Below are 18,953 nucleotides of genomic sequence, written 5' to 3'. Positions count from 1 at the left end.
TGTTTTTAAGTGTCAAGTGTGCTGACAGCTTGGTGCATGATGCTCTTTAGCCATCTGCCTAATTTACCTGACAACTTCTGCTTACTTCAGTTGTGCTTGTGGAGAGAGCGCCCAGGCTGCTCATTCTCCTCTGGCTCCCAATTGCATTGCGTACCACTCGCCTTCCAGCTGCCTGACTCCCGGTATGGATGTCCCACGTGTTCCTCATAAGGGGAGGGTTGCACAGTCCCGGGAGAAAGTGTCTCAGAATCATAACAGTATCAAAGTACGCTATGGTAGTGGTTTAAGCAGTTTCTTAGCGTTCATTAATCATTGACTTTTGTTTGATTATTCTCATTTGCATTCCTACTTCCCCCAATAACTGGTCTGTCCAGGAACTAAAGTTACTCTAAGTGTTTTGGTCTGTTCTTCTAAAGGTTGCATATTTAGATTATTGACCTCAGCTTGCCTTCCTATCTGTTCAGGACTCTACTACAAATGGCTATAGAAATGTACCTGACTGCTGTACGCATCCCTGAATAAAGAAGCCCACAACTCGCTGCTGTACTTGGAATGTGTAGTAATGCTCAGATTAGTGGCTCTAAGGACAAGGAGGGAGAGCAGGATGCAGTTAGGAGGTGGAGAGTGTAGGGTGACACTGCGTGTTGACAAAGACCTGGAATAAAAAGAAAAGCATCAATTCTCCTCTTCATACTTTCATCTAAAAGCTCTTTTAGGGAGAAAACAAGAAACGGTATCCAAAAATTAAGTTTATATTACATTTTCTAATGATTTTCTTTGGTTGTAACATGTTATGAAAAATAATTAGTCGACTTATATGGAAATTGAATGTAAACCACAGATTATTAAGCTCATGGTATTAGATTTAGAGACTATTATCTCTGTTTTCTCACCTATTCTTGGTTTCTATTTTCATAAACTGTAGATTCCTTTACCTTTCCTTGTGTATATTTGAAAACTCTAGAGAAAACTAAGGAAGATGTTGTAAGGCAGAGAAAGAAACCAGTTGACAATATCATTTCCTGCATCATTTAATAAGCATCCAGATCGGTGTCTTCTATAAGAATCAATAGGGATGCACTTCTAGGAAACTGGCTCTGACCTGCCCCACCTAGTTACCTGCTACTCACAGACATACAACTACTGACACTTATGTTTCTCTTTTGTGGTGAGCAGCCCATGTGTGTCACTTGTCTCCTTCTATGGCACTAGAGCCATGTTTCAGGGAAGGGTTGTGTTTATGTCTTAGGAGTCCAGGGTAGAGGAGGAAAGGAAAATATATTGAATATAGTCTTTCTTTGTTTTGCTTCCCTCGGAGTAAGCACAGTTATTCACAGTAGTATTCTCTTTTTGGAAGGCATTCACTAATGAGTCTGGTTTTTAAAATGGTTTGAAAATGTAAGATCATAGCTATTAATATGTCCGGTACCAAGCCTGTTGTCGACCACGAGTGAGGCCGTAGTGTTCAAGTACTTCAGATGAAGTGTACAGTAAAATAATAACATAAGCTAACGAGCTGAGTGGGTTTGAGATTGGATCCCCACATCGCTCTTCTTTGGGAGAATCTGAGCATATGACTGAATCCATCTGAGCCCAGCAGTACTTGCTGGGAGGAGTGTTTTGTTGTTGTTGTGTTTGTTTGGTTTTTTGTGTGTGCTTTTTTTTTTTTTTTTTTTTTTTGTGGAACCAGGGATTGAACTCAGAACCTTGCGCTTGCCAGGGAAGTGCTTATTCCACTGAGCCATCTCCCCGGCCCCCTTGAATATAGTCTTTGAGAGAGTTGGAGAATAGTTTAGGTACTACAATATTGGGGTTGCCAAAGAAACAGTGAGCAATAAATAAGGAATACAGTTGGTTTCATGAACTTTAGGTGATTGAGCTTCACTTTTATGATTAACAAAATTCTACAATGTACCTAGTGAATATCAGGCAGAGGTCCACTTCACAGAGACCCTGAGACCTTAGAAGGGTTCTCTCTGCCAGACATAGTGATTGTGTGCCTACAGGCAGGACTGAGCCCTGTGGGCTGTTACTAAGGAAGTAAGCCACCCAAAGAAGGGAGACAATGACTTGTTTGGGGAATGAATTTTTAAATGCTGTTGACTTGTTCAAGAATTTCATCAAAATGACTTGCTTGGGTGAACACATAAATGATCCTGCTTGTTTCATAATTGTTCAGTGACAAAAAGCTTAGCAACAAAAGTGAATATGTGGAACACCAGAAATGAGAATTTAAAAACTCCTAAAGGACTCTTATGTATGGATAATACTGTCAAGCTTAGGGAGAGAGAATCAAATCCCTGACATGATCATAATTCATTTGCTAGGACTGCAGTATCTAAACTGGAAACACCAATATGGCTTTGGTAGGATGGGCTGGCCACAGGGGATGATTCCCCTAAATGCACTCCAAGAAGTGAATGAAGATAAGGGAATGCAAAACGTACAAAATCTACTGAAGGAGTCTATGTGAGAAGACTCTTTGGAAGTAAATATCTAAACATTTTTGTTAAAAGAAAAATTAAGTTAGTTTCAGAAAGCAAAATAAAGCCCAGTAAATGTAATGGGGCAGAAAGGGAAAACTATAATCCAATGATTAGAACTCTTCGAAACATAAAGTAGTTAGGAAAACTCATCGTGCCATCCCTCCTGACATGGTGAGTGCTTAATACATCATTTTGAAATAGAGTGAAAGTTGAGCAATTGTTTTACAGTTTCTTTAAACCCAATTCTATACAAATACTAGCTGTTGATTAGGATGATACAATACATCAACCAGCTCTCTGGCAAGAGAGAGGACCAGCGTCCCTTGCACTGGGCAAGAATCAACTGAGGCTGGAGGATTGGAGAGGGAGTTGGCTGCCTACAGATGTAGCTGGGGCTGTCTCACTGTGATATACACTGTGAGTCCTTTGGCTTTCCCTAGATGGAATCCCACAGTTACTATTTTAGAGAAAAAAAAAAACCATGAAGTTGCAGTCCCAATTTATAGATGAATGAACTTGTAAAATAAAGACTTGCAGGATATGATACTTTCAATTTTCAACGAAATCCTATATAGGTTGTGATATTTGGATATTTGGAATATTTGGATATTGCTTTCATAGAATTTCACACATTGATCACCAAATCCGTGAGAAAAGAAACACATTTTTTAAGAAAAAAAAAATTGGCAAAGGATATTTAAAGTACCCTCCTTGAGATTAGAAACCCACCATTTTCTTCATATTTTGCATAATCATTTAGTATTTGACATATATGCTCAAGATTTATTCATCCTCTCTCTGCTTGTTTTTAGGGTACTTTGAACCCCTACTGTGTGTTGTGGGATGACTCGAAAACGTAAGTAGCAGATGTTTTCTTCCATTTCTTTAGACTAAATATTCAAAGTACATTCAATTATTCTTTTCGCCAGCCAGCTAGCGGGAAGCTGATCAGTAAGTGGGATGTGAGTTATAGGCAGACATAAGCCACCCACCTTGCTCTGCTGGGTCTGTAGGACAGCTTGATGAATGTGTGTGTGTTGCGAGGCCATCGGGTTGCTGCCCAAAAGAGGGTCAAATTACCTAACTGCAAGGCACAATGTGATGTGAATTCCATGAGGGAGTTTTCAAAGCTTAGTATTTTAGAATTATAGAAGCTCAATGTCTTTCTCTAGTAGTTCCCCTCAGCCCTGCAGAGTAAAAAAGCAAGCTCTATCATCCTTTAGCAAAACATGACCTTTGTGACCTGGAATCTATTAACAGAGTAATGCAGTGTTTATATGTTCATTCCAAATTGTATTGTTATAAAAACATTGAGTGTTATTTAATTTTTTATTTGTGATTTAAGAATCCATGAGTGCAAGAAAATAATTGTGCTAAGGATAAGGATTCTGGAGTTTTTACACTGTTGCTGGTGTGAGTAATTGCATTATGTCCGGCCAAATTCATCATTATCTACTTGATAGATCTGTGAGATATTTATGTCTCAAAAGCGTAACTGTCCATAGTTAGGTATTAAACTGTAATATTTGAAGTACTTATGTAGGTAAAAAAAAAACTCTTTGCATTTCTTTCTTATGTTTTTTTGTCCTTGTTTCTTTATTTTTGCATAGAAGAGAAATAAATATTAATCATCCCAAAAGCTTCTACTGCTATGTGCATGTTGGTGAACAGAACACAAGTTCTGGGGTTCTTTTTCTTCTAAGGGTTTTCCTGGTGTTGTTCTCCCCAAATATGATCTGTATCTTGGGTTTTATGATGTTGTCTCTGACCAAAGAGTCAAGAAGAGAGATATTTCCAGAATTTCCAGCAAAAGAGAAAATCCTCTAACAGTTTTGTTAGTCTTACAGTATTGATATTGTTTAAATGACAATAATCTTTAATTGACACCAGTCAGTAAGGCTGAACATAATTATTTGCTATAATTTCTGATGTTTTAGGGATCTTTGAACCCAGTACCATAGATTCCCTTCCCTGATAGTAATATGATCTGATTGTTTCTACTGATATCATTGTTTATTCTTTTTGAAATTCCGCACAGAAATTTAAATAGCAAAATGTTCCCAGATTTACTCTGTCTCCTCACAACTGGGCAAGCTGTTCTGAGGTGTTGCTTATTATCTGTACAACAAAGGGAAGAATGCAATGCTATAAAAACCTAGTCTAATATTTTCTACTCAAGAAGAATATTCTCCCTTAAACTCACAGTGGCTGTTTGATTATTTCTTTGAATAAGAACCAACTTTGATTTGATTTTGTTATCTTTTTATGGGTAGAGCATGCTTCTGTGTTGGTTTAAGCAGAGGAAAAAGTAACTCCAAAAGTCCTAAAGGACTATTGAAAGAACACTACAAGAGGGAACATTCCTCTATTTGATCCTTCTATTAGCTTCTTTTCACACACAGTAGAAGATGTTAAATTTAATTTACAACCTCTTGGTCTCAGAGGTCACTGTTAACCTTAGGAATCCATCACACTCAACTTCCCTTAGCATCTGCTGATAGCATGCCTCTCACCTATCACAAAGAACATGCATTGCTTTACAAAACCCAACTTTAAAGTTGTCCTTGAAGAAAAAAGCTCATCCTCAGAGAAAGAGTGTTTATTTGTGTTTCAAAGCAGATAATCTCAAGAGATCAATGTAGTTCATGTTTCTTTGTTGTATCTGAAAAATGATCAAAAAACTCCCTGTAGTGATAGAATTTCTATCCCATTACACTTTTTACCAGATTGTTTCATCATTAAAATTGGTTTTCTGGCTGAGTTTTTAAATAATGAAGATTAAGACAACTTTATATCTTTTTTCACATCTGTTCTGTTTTAATCATGCTTTGTGTTAATATGCCTAATAGTTTCATTGATGCAGTGCCTTTAAATTTTAGTATAGATCCTTCAAGTATAACAACAGTGAAGAAGTAAGGCTGCATCTTTTAATATAGAAAAGGGTGGGCTTACATGATGCTCTTAAGAGTGTGGTCAGAAAGCTGAAAGTAGAAGTTGCATTCTTTTTTAAAATTTTTATTTTTTAAAGAGAGTACAAATTAGAATTAAAACAAAAAAATTACGAGTGATACAGCATTTCACTCAACAGAGTAATATGAATTTCACAGTATTTATTGTAATACAAAGTGTTGTCTTCCAACCAGTTATTCATATGAGATATATGCATGTAAAATTGGAAAAAAAGAAAAGAAGAAAGAAATGTTTAAGACATTAAGAAGGGAAACAGTACAAACAATTGAAAAAGGAAACTAAGCAAGTTGAAGCATTGTTCTTTCCATAGACTAGCAGAAATGCACAGTACACTTGTCCAAACCATCCTGCTTGCATAAATTTAAATCTCTTTCTCCTGCTCCCTCTCCTGTCCTTCTCCTCAACTCATTAACTTCTTCTTTTTGAATAAGTTCATTCTCTTTTCCCAGTATCTATTCTACCCTTCAGATTCCATTTTTCTCTTTCAGATTCTCACACTAAAGAGACAATACAATGTTTGCACATGTGGGTCTGATTTATTTCAGTTAAGCATGTTATCTAGTTGCATCCATTTACTGACAAAAGACTCAAATTTATCCTGTTTAATAGCTGAATAATACTCCATTGTGTAAAAATGCTACATCTTTTTTTCTCCATTTCTCAGTCTCTGGGCATCTGGGTTGTTGCCAGGATTTAGTTATGACAAATTGCACTGCTGTGAACATGGGTGCACATATATTGCTGTGGTGCTACTGCTATTGCTGCTGCTGCTGCTGCTGCTGCTTCTCCTTCTCCTCCTTTTTCTCCTCCTCCTCCTCCTCCTCCTCCTCCTCCTCCTTCTTTCTTCTTCTCCTCCTTCTCCTTCTTCCTTCTTCCTTCTTCCTTCTTCCTTCTTCCTTCTTCCTTCTTCCTTCTTTCTTCTTCTTTCTTCTTTTTTTTGTGTCTGGCTCAACCCACCCTTGAGGTGGGGCTGGCACCGCATGTGATGTGGGAATCGAACCGTGGTCCCTGAACTTGCCTGAGTTTGCCTAAGCAGGCACTTTAGACTGCTGAGCTGTCTCACCAACCCTGGCTGACTTTTTTTTCTTTTTCTTTTCTTTTTTTCTTTTTTAAAAATTGTTTAGGACAGGGTCTACCGGGTCTACAGGGTCTACGAGGTCTCACCTTGTAGAGTGGCTAAATTCTTGATGTTAACCATTCTTACTGGGGTGAGATGAAATCTCAGTGTTATTTTAATTTGCATTTCTCCAATGACCAATGATGCTGAACATTTTTTCATATTTTTACTTGTTATTTGTATTTCTTTCTCTGAGAAATTATATTCATCTCAGATGCCCATTTTTGGGATTGAGTCTTTGAATCTGGGGGGCTTGATTTTTTTTTAATTCTTTATATGTTCTAGATAGAATGCCTTTGTCAGAGTCACAGTCAGCTATAATGTTTTCTGTTTGTTTGTTTTCTTTTTACATTGCTGAAGATTTGCTTTGAAGTGCAGAAACTTAAAAGAGATGAAATCCAAGCTGTTGATTCTTTGAAGTATTTCCCATGCAGTTTGGCTTCTGTTCATGAACTCTTTGCCTTCCCCTATGTCTTAAAGATTTCTACCTTCATTTTCCTCCAGAAGATTTAGCATTGCTGTTTTAACAGTTAAATCTTTGACCATTTTGACTGTAGCTTTGTGCATGGTGATAGGCATAGGTCTACTTTTAGCCTTTGGCATGTGGAATACCAGTTTTTCCAGCACCACTTATTAAGGAGGCTAGCTTTCTTCCAGTGAGCACGTTTGGCCCCTTTATCAAAGATAAGGTGGCTGAGTGTGTTTGCAATTGTGTCTGCATCTTCTAGGCTATTGCATTGATCTGTACCATGCTGATTTTATCACAGTGGCTTTCTAGTGTAATTGTGATACCTCCTGCCTTTCCTTTGTTGCCCCAGATTGACTTTGATATTCTGGGTCTCTTCTCGTTCCAAATGAATTTGAGGAAAATTTTCTCTATCTCTGTGAAGTATACTAATGTTATTTTAATTATGATTGCATTGAATCCGTATAACAATTTTGGGAGTATGGCCATTTTCACAATGTTGTTCCTTCCTATCTAAGAGCATGAAATATTTTTCCATTTTCTCAAATCCTCTTCAACCTCCTTTCTCAGAGTACCATAATTTTCACTGTATAAATCTTTTACATCCTTTGTGAGATTGACTCAGAAATATTTCCATTTTTTGGATGTTATTGTGAAAGATGTGGTTTCCCTAATTTCTCTCAGTGTGTTTATGGTTTCTGTACAAACATGCCAATGATTTTGAGTGTTGACTTTGTATCCTGCTGCGTTGCTAAATTTGGTGATTAACGGCTGGGAAGATAGCTCAGTAGAATAAGTGCCTGGCTGGCAAACACAGGGTCCCGAGTTCAATCCCCAGTATCACAAAAAATAAAATAAAACAAAATAAAATAAATCTGGTGATTAAATCTATAAGACTCTTGGTGGAGTTTTTGGGGTTCTCTAAGTAAAGCATCATGTCATCTGCAAATAATGATAATTTCACTTCTTCTTTTCTAGTCCTTATTCCTTTTATTTCTCTTTTCTAATGGCTCTGGCTCATATTTCCAAAACTATATTGAATAGGAGTGGAGACATTGGACATCCTCATCTTGTTCCTGATTTTAAAGTGAAGGCCTTCAGTTTTTGCCCATTTCATGATGTTGGCTGTTGGTTTCTCATAGATGGCTTTTATCAAATTGAGATATAGACCATCTATTTTAATCTTCTGTTGGGTTTTATCATGAATGAGTGTTAGACTTTGTCAAAAGCTTTTTATGCTTCTACCAAGATGATCATGTGGTTTTTGTTCTTAATTCTATTGATGCGGTATATTACGTTTATGGCTCTGTATATGTTGAACCATCCCTACATTCCTAGAATGAATCCCAGTTGGTTGTGATGCATAATCTTTTTGATGACTTGCCACATTCTGTTTGCTAATATTTTACTGAGGATTTTTACATCTATATTTATTAGAGAGATTGGCCTATAGTTCTCTTTTCAGTTGAATTTTCTCTGGTTTTGAAATCAGAGTAATATTTGCCTCCAGGAATGAGTATGAGAGAATTGCTTCCCTTTTATTTCATTTGAGAGTTAGTTTGAGAACAGTTGGGATTAAATCTCTTCTAAATGTCTTATAGAAGTCTTCTGTGAATCCATTGATACTTGGGCTTTTCTTTATTGGTAGGTTTTATATTACATTTCCAATTTTGTTTCTCATTATTGGGTTATTCATAGTTTGTATATCTTCTTGACTCAACTTTGGCATTTCATATATATCTAGGAAACTTTCCATTTCCTCTGTGTTTTCCTTCCTGTGTGAGCAAAGATTTTGGAAGTAGGTATTGATGATATTCTGAATTTCTCTAGGGTCTGTAGTAATTTTTCCTTTTCATTCTTTATTGCATGATTTTGTATTTTTTCCTTTCTTTTTTTGATTACATTGGCTAAGGGTTTATAAATTTTATTTATTCTTTTAAAGAACAAACTCTTTGATTCATTTATCTTTGTGTTGTTTTCATCTCTAATGCATTAATTTCTGCTCTAATTTTTATGATTTCCTGCCTTCTTTGGGCTTTGCACTTGGCTTGTTTTTTTTCTGGGGGCTTGAGGTGCAGCATAAAATCGTTTATTTGGGATTGTTCTGTTTCCTTAATATTCAAATTTACCACTATAAATTTTCCTCTTAAGACAGCTTTCATTGCATCCCACTTGTTTCTGTAAGTTGTGTCTGTATTTTCATTTGATTGTGAATATTTTCTAACTTTTTAATTTCATCTGTGACTCACTGGTTGTTAAGGAAGTTCTTATTTAATTTCCATGTTTCTGTCATTTCTTTTTCCATTTTTTTTCCATTGTGATCAGATAGTATTCATGAAATAATTTCAGTTTCTTTCTATTTACTTAAGAGTTCTCTGTGTGCTAGTATATGGGCTATTTTGGAGAATGTCCCATATACACCTAAGAAGAATGTGTATTCTATTGTTGCTGGTGAAACACTCTGTAAGGCTTTACCAAGTCAATTTCTTCTCAGGTTTGGTTTAATTCTGTTATTCTTTTGCTGATTTTTTTTTTTTTTTGCTTCACTGATCTATGGTTTTGTAACAGCAGCATGTAAACATCCTCATTATTGCTCATTTGATTTTTCATGTCTGTCAAAATTTATGTTATGTAGGAGTGTCCTCCTTCACTGGGTACATATATATTTAGAATTGTTGTCTCTTCCTCTTACAGTTTTCTCTTAACAAGTATGTAGTGACCTTCTTTATCTTTTTGAATGATTTTTGTCTTGAACTTCATATTGTCAGCAAACAGGACAGCTGCCCGTACTTTTTTTCTGATTTCCTATGACATGGACCATTGTTTTCCATCCTTTGACTTTTGGTCTATGAATTTCCTTTTGAGTTAAATGTGGTTCTTGTATGCAGCATATGGTTGGATTCTGTGTCTTAATCCACTCTGCAATCTGCTTCTTTTGATTGGTGAATTGAGGTCATTTACATTGGTGGTTATAACTGATATGTATTGGCTTATGTTTGTCATGTTATTTTCCTGTTATAGATTTCATACATTTTTCCTCTTTTTAATTACTTGCTTTATTTACATGTTCCTTTCTCTTGTTTTTGAAGCTGTGATCACTTCTGTCTCTAGAATATCTGTCAGTACTCTTTGTAGAGTTGGTTTGGTGGTCATTTATTTCTTCGATTGTTCTTTGTGTTGGAAGGATCTTTCATCATTGAATTTGATAGATAGTTTTGCAGGATACATCAATCTGGGTTAGAAGTTATTTTCTGGGGCTGGTGAGATGGCTCAGTGGTCTAAAGCACCTACTTAGAACAAGCTTAACAAAGCACAAAGACCACGGTTCAATCCCCCAGCACCACATGCCAGCCAGCCCCGCCCCCTGGTGGGCTGAGCTGGCCACACACACACACACACACACACACACACACACACACACAGTTATTTTCTTTGAGGACCTGAAATACTTCACTCCAAGCTCTTCTTGATTTGATGGTTTATGTTAAGAATTCTGCTGTAACTTTGATGGGCTTTCCTTTGTAGGTGATCTGTTTATTCTCTCTAGCAGCTTTTAATGTTATATTCTTCTGCTGAATTTTTGAGATCTTGATTATTGTGTGTTTAGGTTTGGATTTATTGTAATTATGACTGTGTGGCATTCTATATGCCTCACTTCTCAGTATGTAAGGTTATTTTCTCATGTTTGGAAATTTTTGTGCTAGTGCTTCTGCATATAGTCTTTTTATGTCATCTGTACTCTCTCCTGCTGCTTCACTAACACCCATTATTCTTATATGATTTTTCTTTGCATCGTCTTGTACCCGCTGAATTGTTATTTCCTGGTTTCTTTTTTAGTTTTAAGAGATTTTTCCTTTGGTGCTTATTAGCTTCACCACTGTCTTTGAGGTCGGAAAGTCTATGTTCAGTTTCATTCAGGTAGTTTTGACAGATTTCAGTGGAGTTCTTAATTTCCTGGATCACTGTCTAAATCTGTTTCATGCATTCTGATGCTTTTCTGTACTGTTCATTTATTGTTTCCATCATTTTTATATTCTACTCTATTTTTCTATCTGTTTAGTCTTTAGCTGTTCTGAACAATTCTTTCACGATTGTTTTCCTTTCATTTTGGACCTGAGAGATTATTTCTGATCTTATTTCTTCTATAGCATGGTGGACTTCTTGTTTACTTACTTCAGTTGCTATCATTTGAAAGATTTCAGGTGTGTGATTTCCAAATTCTTATATGTTATTTTCTCCTAGATTTGTTCTGAGTGGATTGGAGGGTTGAGATTGTCTTTGACTCCTGTGTTTTGGCATTTTTGAAGCTCCCAGTAATCACCCAGAATCCTGCATGCCACCTAGAGTGTGCCAAAATTTTTTAAATGGCACCAGGAAAGCTCCATGCCTGCAAGCACTGGCTCCACAGATCTCAGCTCTCCTCCATCCCAAGGCCACCCTGTGTCCTCCTAAGTTCTTAAAAGTTTAGAGTGGCACAACAGAAGTTCCATACCTGTGGGCTGTGGTCTAAGGAAGATCAGAGCTCACCAGAGGCCCGCAGTCTGCCCAGAGTCTGCCAAAATTCTTATATTGTACCAGAAAAACTCTCTGCCTACATACACTGGGCCCACAGATCATAACTCTCATGCATCCTGCAGGCCACTCAGAATCCACTTCTGTGTTCTGGTTTTGGTTTACCAAGTTTCTATCCATTTTAATTGCTGTTAAAATTGATTTTTAATTCTGTCTATATATTAATTACAAAAACAATGCATGAATGTGCTTTACTTATGAAACTTTAGCACCAATATGATGGCCCCAAAGTTTATGACCACCTTGGACTTCCACATTCACCCATATCTACAAAGTCACTGCTTTGTGCTTTGGTGTATCAAGATCATATACTTATTTTAAACAGGAGACATTTTTCTTTTTAAATATTTTCCGTAAAATGGTGTACAAATTTATTGTTTGAATGATTGACCATTTACAGATTCTTGGAGTAGTTCTCAAGTTTGGATTTTGAATATTTCATTATTTTTGGTTACTACATTCCTGGGCAGCCAATTGTCCCTGCTTTAAATTATCCCACAGTGTTGCTCTGTGGAACATATAGCATCATTTAGGTGGTGCAGTCAGGTCTCTGAAGGATCATATTTGCTTTTTAAACAAATTTCAGGGATTTTTGTTTTGTTTTCCCCACAGAACTGGTGATTGCAATCAACATCTGTGTATGGAGCTAGATACCCAGTCCATTTTTGTTGGTGCTATTGTTATTGTTAATTTTGAGACAGAGTCTGCTAACTTACTAATTTGTCTAGACTGGACTTCAACATGTGACTCTACTGCTTTTGTGCCCCTGAGTGCTTGGGTTAGAGGCAGGAGTCACTGCGCCCAGGGATTTAACTAAGCGTTGTCATGGTAACTGTTTCACCATTGCTTAACTATTTATTGCTAAACATTTATTAGTTCATTTGTGATTTATTTACCCATCTTGTAGTTGAAAGCAAAAGCTTTTAGGAACCAAACTTTTCCATTTTTCAATATTTCAAAATGATTTATCAGAGTTGGGAACAGCAATAGTCACATCTTGACCAAGATTTATGATTTTTTTCTCAAAGTAAAGTAATTGAAGTGATTCCTATGATTCTGTTATTCCTTATTTCTTCGTATTCAGAACATCTTTCCTTCCTTTCACCATTCATACTGAAAAGCACCATTTCATTTGCCTCACAGTATAGTCCCTAGCAAGTGTAAAGCCCATGCCCCAGCCCCTTGCAAGACTGTCACCGTTGTCTCTGTGCTCTGCATGGTGGGTATGCCTGTGCATTAGGGACATTCATTAGGTGTGAGTGCTAAGGACCTGTCACACATCAGACATTCAAAGCAATTACATAAAATGAGGTTACTGTTGGATAGTCAGTCTTTCCATCCAGGGATTAGTCATGTGCTAAAGTTCTTTTATGAAGTTCAAACTGAATCAGACTGGAAGAATCCTAATATAAACAAATATTAATCTTCTTATGATTGTAAGAAAGGAATGACAGAACAAAGAGATAGGGGCTGGCGAGATAGCTCAGTGGTCTAAATTAGCACCTGCTTAGGCAAACTTAGGCAAGTGTGCAGGGACCGTGGGTCTTCCCTGGCACCACATGCAGTGCCAGCCCTACTGCCAGGGCAAGCTGAGCTGGCCAAATAAATAAATAAATAAATAATAAAAAATAAATAGTTGTTAGAAACTTACAGGGTTGAGAAAGAAAATTAGCTGATAGTAGCTGACCATGTAAAACAGTCACGTGATAAGCCTTTATTATTTGGGCAAAATATAGAAGAGTCCTTTAGAGACCTGCAGTTACCTAACTGAAGCATTTCTGTGAGCAGCAAGAAAGAAAGTCTACGTTCAAATTTTTCAGCCTGTTTATACTCATTCCTTGCCTAGGTTACAGTTTCCAGAATGTCTTGGTGAGTCAGTGAACCAGAGACAGGCTTTAAAAACTGTTTAACTATGAGAAACTGCATTAGTTTTATTGCACAGATTGGACAGACATAACATCTATAAAAATGTAGCTGTGGCAGTCATTACTGTCAATACCTTAAAAAGAAAGTGTAATTATTTAACAAACATCTCTGTTCACCTGTCCAAATTAATATCACTATGTGTAATTCCTAATATGCATACTATATGTCCAAGATGTCAACATATTGGATTTCATTGATTAGTTACTAAAGATAATGTAAATGTAAAAGTAAATCTAGGGTTTGTACCTCACGCAGTAATTGAAGTACAAAAAATAACTATTTGGCTGGCCCGTGACGTACTCCTGCCTTATCGGTAGCTTCAGGGAGTACCTTCAGAGCTAGTTTGGATGTCACTGAAGAAATAAGATAATTTCCTGGAGTTTTGTACCTACAAAGTAATGGTTGCATAGGCTCTGTTCTTGTTTCTTAAGGTCAAAGATCAGTTCTCTAGCAACACAAAATTACGCTCGGCTTCCTGCCCCCTGATTGTGTTCACAGTGCCCCAAAATTGAAAGCACTGGACTTTTATGTTGTCAAAACAGTAGTTCTTACGAATTAAACTGAAATTTATCCAAAAAGTCAGATATATCATAGAGGCCCAACTTTAGGATAGCTATCATTTTTCAGATTTATTATTGATGAATTTTTTCCATTTGCAAAAGATCATGTTTTTTTAAAATCATGTAAAAAGCACTACTGAAACCTTAATTTTCTTTAAAACAAGCCGTAAAATTCAAAATTCATTGGTAGGAAAGTAAAAAACCCTTTATTTCCTTTTGGGTTTTCTGCCTTATACTGTATTCCTTTTTGATATTTTGTGATATCTGTAATTGTATACTACTCACAAAAGTATTATAAATTCAAAATAATCTTGTTTCAGCTTTTTTGGGGGAAAGCTTTTTATCCAATAAATATGTCCAAAAATTTGAGAATGTTTTAAATTGTGTGGTAGATTTTGTGGTAGTGAATCTTAAGTGTGTGGTCCTTGAAAGAGTCCTAACTTTATTAGTTTACATAATTGCCTCCAATATTATTAACAATCCATTATGTCCATTAGCTTAAACTGTAAAGTTCTGAAAACACTGCCTGATTCCGTCAATATGAACCTGGAGGCCTAACATTGGAGGTTAAGTGACACAACATTTCTTTCTTTTTTTTTTTTTTATAACCTTTGTCCTGGTCCTCTAATGCTTAAACTGGCAATCTGCAGCCCATGGCCCTGATCCATGCTTGCCTATCTTCGTACTGAAAGTTTTATCAGCTCTAGCCAAGCCTAGTTATGTGTTGTCTCAAGCCGCCCCTGTGCTGCATACACTTGCGAAACCAAGACACAATGGAAAGCATAAATGCCTGCATACCCTATAATATTTATATTATAATCTTTTATGGAAAAAATGCAAACTCCTGCTGAAACAGTACTTTCCAGCATACATTCTCTCTTGGCAGTCAGGAAATATGGATTTCTTATCATATTGGGGCCCATGAGTGAAAACATTTGCAAGCAATATCAGGATAAGGTGCAGAGAATCAGTGTCTCCAATAGGTACAGCAAATTCTCCGTCACTCTCTTTTCAGCTCTAGCTTTCCCTGTCTTTCTTATCTTCATCTGAAAGTCTGAATAGTGTTTCCCCTATCTTCTTTATCTTATAGCCTATCTTCTATATTCCTTTTTAGTATTATTTTATTATTCTATATTCCTTTTCTTATTTTTAATCACTCTGCTGTGTTCTGGACATGGTTTGAGTGTGTCCCCCAGGAAGGGGGAAGTAATCTGACTATGATGTTTAGAGATAGACCCTTTGAAGGTTATTAGAATTAGATAAGGTCATCAAGAGAGAGCCACAGCAGGATGTTTTCAGCTGTGTAAGACAGGAGGGAGCGAGTGAAAGAGGTTCCAACACTCGTGCCGTCTCTCTTGCCCTGTGATGCCCTAGCTCCCTGCCTGCTAGAAGCCAGATGTAAATCCTTGACCTCACATCTCCAGAATATGAGCCAAAATAAACTTCTCACAAAGTTACCCAGCCTCAGATATTTTGTTATAGTAATGAGAAAGAACAAATACGGGCTGTTACTTATCCCTTGCAACACATTATTCAGTTCACTACTTCTCTCTTTAGTTGTGTCTAAATTGTTTTTTAATTATTCATTTAGTTTAAAATTTAACTTATCCCTTTTTTCGTTTTCAGTGTTTCTATTGGACATATTATTAATCTGATCTATGGCTTTTCAGTTTCCTGTTTTATATGGGAATATTTATGTTTATACTTTTTTATTAACCTACTAAGCCCAGTTTTATAATTTGTGGCTGACAATATTTATGTTTGAAATATTTGTTGGTTCACTTCTGCTCGCTTTTATTTCCTCCTAATTCTGACTCACAGTCTTTTATTTTCCATTTTGCTAGGTTATGTAATGTTAACTGAATTTAAAAATTATTGGTGTGGATTCTTTCCAACCAAGGCTGATGATGCATCTGCCCAAATACAACTTGCATTATCCTCTGCTTTGTGATACTGCTTTAATGCAGGACCCTTTAAACTGAAGGTAGAGGTTCTAGAGAACCCTTGGTTGTTTAACGAATTCAGAGGTGTCACATTCATTTTTGTAAATTCCAAAGAGATTTCAAAAGGAGCCCTGTAAATTTAAGAGCTGTAAATCCATTAATGTACTAGACAAGTATTTTTAACAGTAATTCTTTTTAATTTTTTCACATTATAGAAATGGATGCCAAGTTTAAATTTTCATTTTTACAGTCTTCATGAAGAGTTCAGAAAAATACTTGTCTATGTTATGTACATAACAAGTATTTTTTGAGAATTTATTGTTTCTCTATTATTCAAGGTCTCAGCATGCATCACCAAGCGAAACAGAACATCTTAAGAAGCTTAGATTGGGACAGTGTTTTTGGAGGGTGATAAAATCATAAACATGAGAGCTAAATTACATTGCATTAAAGAAGTGAATGTTTCATGAGCAGATAGATCAAAATAAGCAGACCAGGGACTGTCATTTAATTCAGTTAATTGATGTGCCTCTCACTAACTCATTCTAAGATGGCATCATCCATTTATGTAAGTAACGTTCATTTAGCAAGCGCCCCCAAGTGGGCCAGGCCAGGCATCATTTCAGGATCTCACAGGCTTTCCTGGCCACCTAGCCAGCTGTGACACTGATCACGCAGTTCTCTTCAGCTCCAGATGCTTTTGCATGAGTGTTCGTTTTGTTTTTTTATCACTGTCTACTTGACTTTCTTGCTGGCTCCAAAGTAGTCATCAATTAAATTGTGTAATATCTGAGAAGTGGTGGATATAAATTATGGAATGCAGAGCTGGATAGATAGCTCTGTGATCTAAGTGCCTGCCTGGCAAGCGAAAGGACCCGTATTCAGTACCCAGTACCACATGCCGTGCCAGCCCTGGGGCTCTGGGAACACCTTGCCAGCCACCAAAACCAAGCATGGTGGTGCATCCCTGTAATTCCAGTGCTGGGGAGGCTGAGACAGCAGGATCACTACAAGTCTAAGCTGCATCATGAGACCCTGTATCAAATTAATTAATTAATTAAAAATGTATAAAGAAATAAATAATGAAATGAAAGCCAAGCAGTTCTGAGTTTATTTTTCTAATAATTTTAGTGAGAAATAGCAATGAGACAGTTTCAAAAACCAATTACTAGCACAGTTTCAATAATTAATACATTGTATATTGTTGTCTTAGTGGCTCTTCATTGTACAAGATGCAGATATGATATCCTGTCCACAAACACTATTTGAACAAATCTCTTTTATTGAATTAAGAGAATACAACTGCATGTCTAGTCTATTTTGAATATATAAATACAAAATGGTCATTCATTTGTATTCCCCCTTTTTTGTTTAGTTTTGTCAGAATAGGGTATTCCATTATCATTTAAATATTGTAGCTGCATCAGTTCAATAAAATATACCAGTATAGTCCAGTAGTCCATAATAGTAGTGGGTTCTCTGTAGGTCTAGCAATGTCAGAAGTTGGTGACTTGAGCCTTTTACACTTCAGCATATTAACATGGCTTTACTTTTTAGAATTCGTTTTGTATACTTTTCTGCTAGATGGTTAAGACAAAAATAAAGCAAGACCTCTATAACAAGAAACGTAATTTCTGTATCTGATAAAGCAGTCAAATCCACTCAGAATTTAACCCAAAACTCTGCACTGCAGCTTACAGATCCTTTGTGAGTGTCAGCCTTGTGCATGAGTCATGGCCATTACTTGACCAATTTGCTCTCTATGAAAGCCTGAGAGAATATTTTCTCTCCAAGTGACTCTCCTTAGGCACACTCTACATCATCAATCACTTTCCTCTGTGGTCCCATATTCTCCTTGATCAGAAAATTTGGGACATAACTGAATTACATGACATTGCAGTACATGTTCTCCTATGTCCTGAGTTGTCACTGACCTTGAAAGGCTAGGGCCAAAATGTTGACTGTCCTTGCAGCCCTTCTTTTTCCCTAATTTTTGGTATGCAAATTTAGGTTGTTAACCCTCCAGAAGAGAAGCTTATTATTATTACCCTACAGTATAGGCAGTTGAGCTTAACTTCACTGTCTGAGTATCAAACCTCTTAGGCATAACATGGAACAGGTATTTTCTATTAAATATTGATATGTTAAACTTTAAGTCCCTACAGAATATGAAGAAAAAAACTTAAATAAAAAATATTTTAAAAATAGGAATAAATGGTTGCATATGTTTACACAGAAATGTAGAAATCTGACCATATACAGCATGGTAACAAGACAGTCCTGTGTCATTTTCTTTCCTGTCTCTTGTTTTCGTTTATTACCCTTTTATTTTTTTAAACAAACATTTACTTGAGAGACCGTATGTCAGGACAAGCAGTACGTATATAGAAGACCAGAGTGACAGGTATTCCAAGCATGACCCTTCTATTACACATTGCTATCTGCAATGCAGTTGCTTGGTTCACAGGTATCAGCATATATAGTTAGTCAGGGTGAGAAGCCTACCAATTACCTGCTAGTGTCAAAAATCTGCTGATTTTTCTCAGGATCATTGCCTTACCCATCTTGTGCATATAAATGTATGGCTTTGCCCCTGACATGTTTCCCAGCTTTTCTCCTTGCTCTCTCTTCATTTTCTAATCCTCAAGTTCTTGCTTTCCTTTTTAATTGTGTTATACCTTTCTATTTTTATTCTTCTTTTGAGTTCTTATACTAGGGAGACTATACTATATTTACACATGTGGGTCTGGTTTATTTCACTTATGAGTATATCTTCAAGTGACATCAACTTAAATATAAAGGCTTCGAGTTTATCATTCTTTATACCTGAGTAACACTCCATTGTATAAAAATACCACATCTTTTTCATCCATTCCTCAGGTGACGGGCATCTTTGTTGTTTCCAAGATTTGG

At 36.5% G+C, this 18,953-nt stretch overlaps 1 protein-coding gene across 1 annotated transcript in view; it reads left to right on the top strand.

Moving 5' to 3' along the window:
* Adgrb3 (adhesion G protein-coupled receptor B3) overlaps window positions 1-18,953 on the top strand; it is a 336,851-nt gene that overhangs the window by 13,004 nt on the left and 304,894 nt on the right. Inside the window, exon 2 of the mRNA XM_004634385.2 lies at window positions 3,299-3,342. The gene's annotated coding sequence lies outside the window, so the exon portion shown is untranslated. The remainder of the gene's footprint in view (window positions 1-3,298; window positions 3,343-18,953) is intronic.

This window comes from Octodon degus, unplaced genomic scaffold (assembly GCF_000260255.1).
Source record: "Octodon degus isolate 3935 unplaced genomic scaffold, OctDeg1.0 scaffold00061, whole genome shotgun sequence".
Classification (NCBI taxonomy): Eukaryota; Metazoa; Chordata; class Mammalia; order Rodentia; family Octodontidae; genus Octodon; species Octodon degus.
Note: the sequence above shows the minus strand (reverse complement) of the source record. Positions and strands in the feature narration are given on the sequence as shown.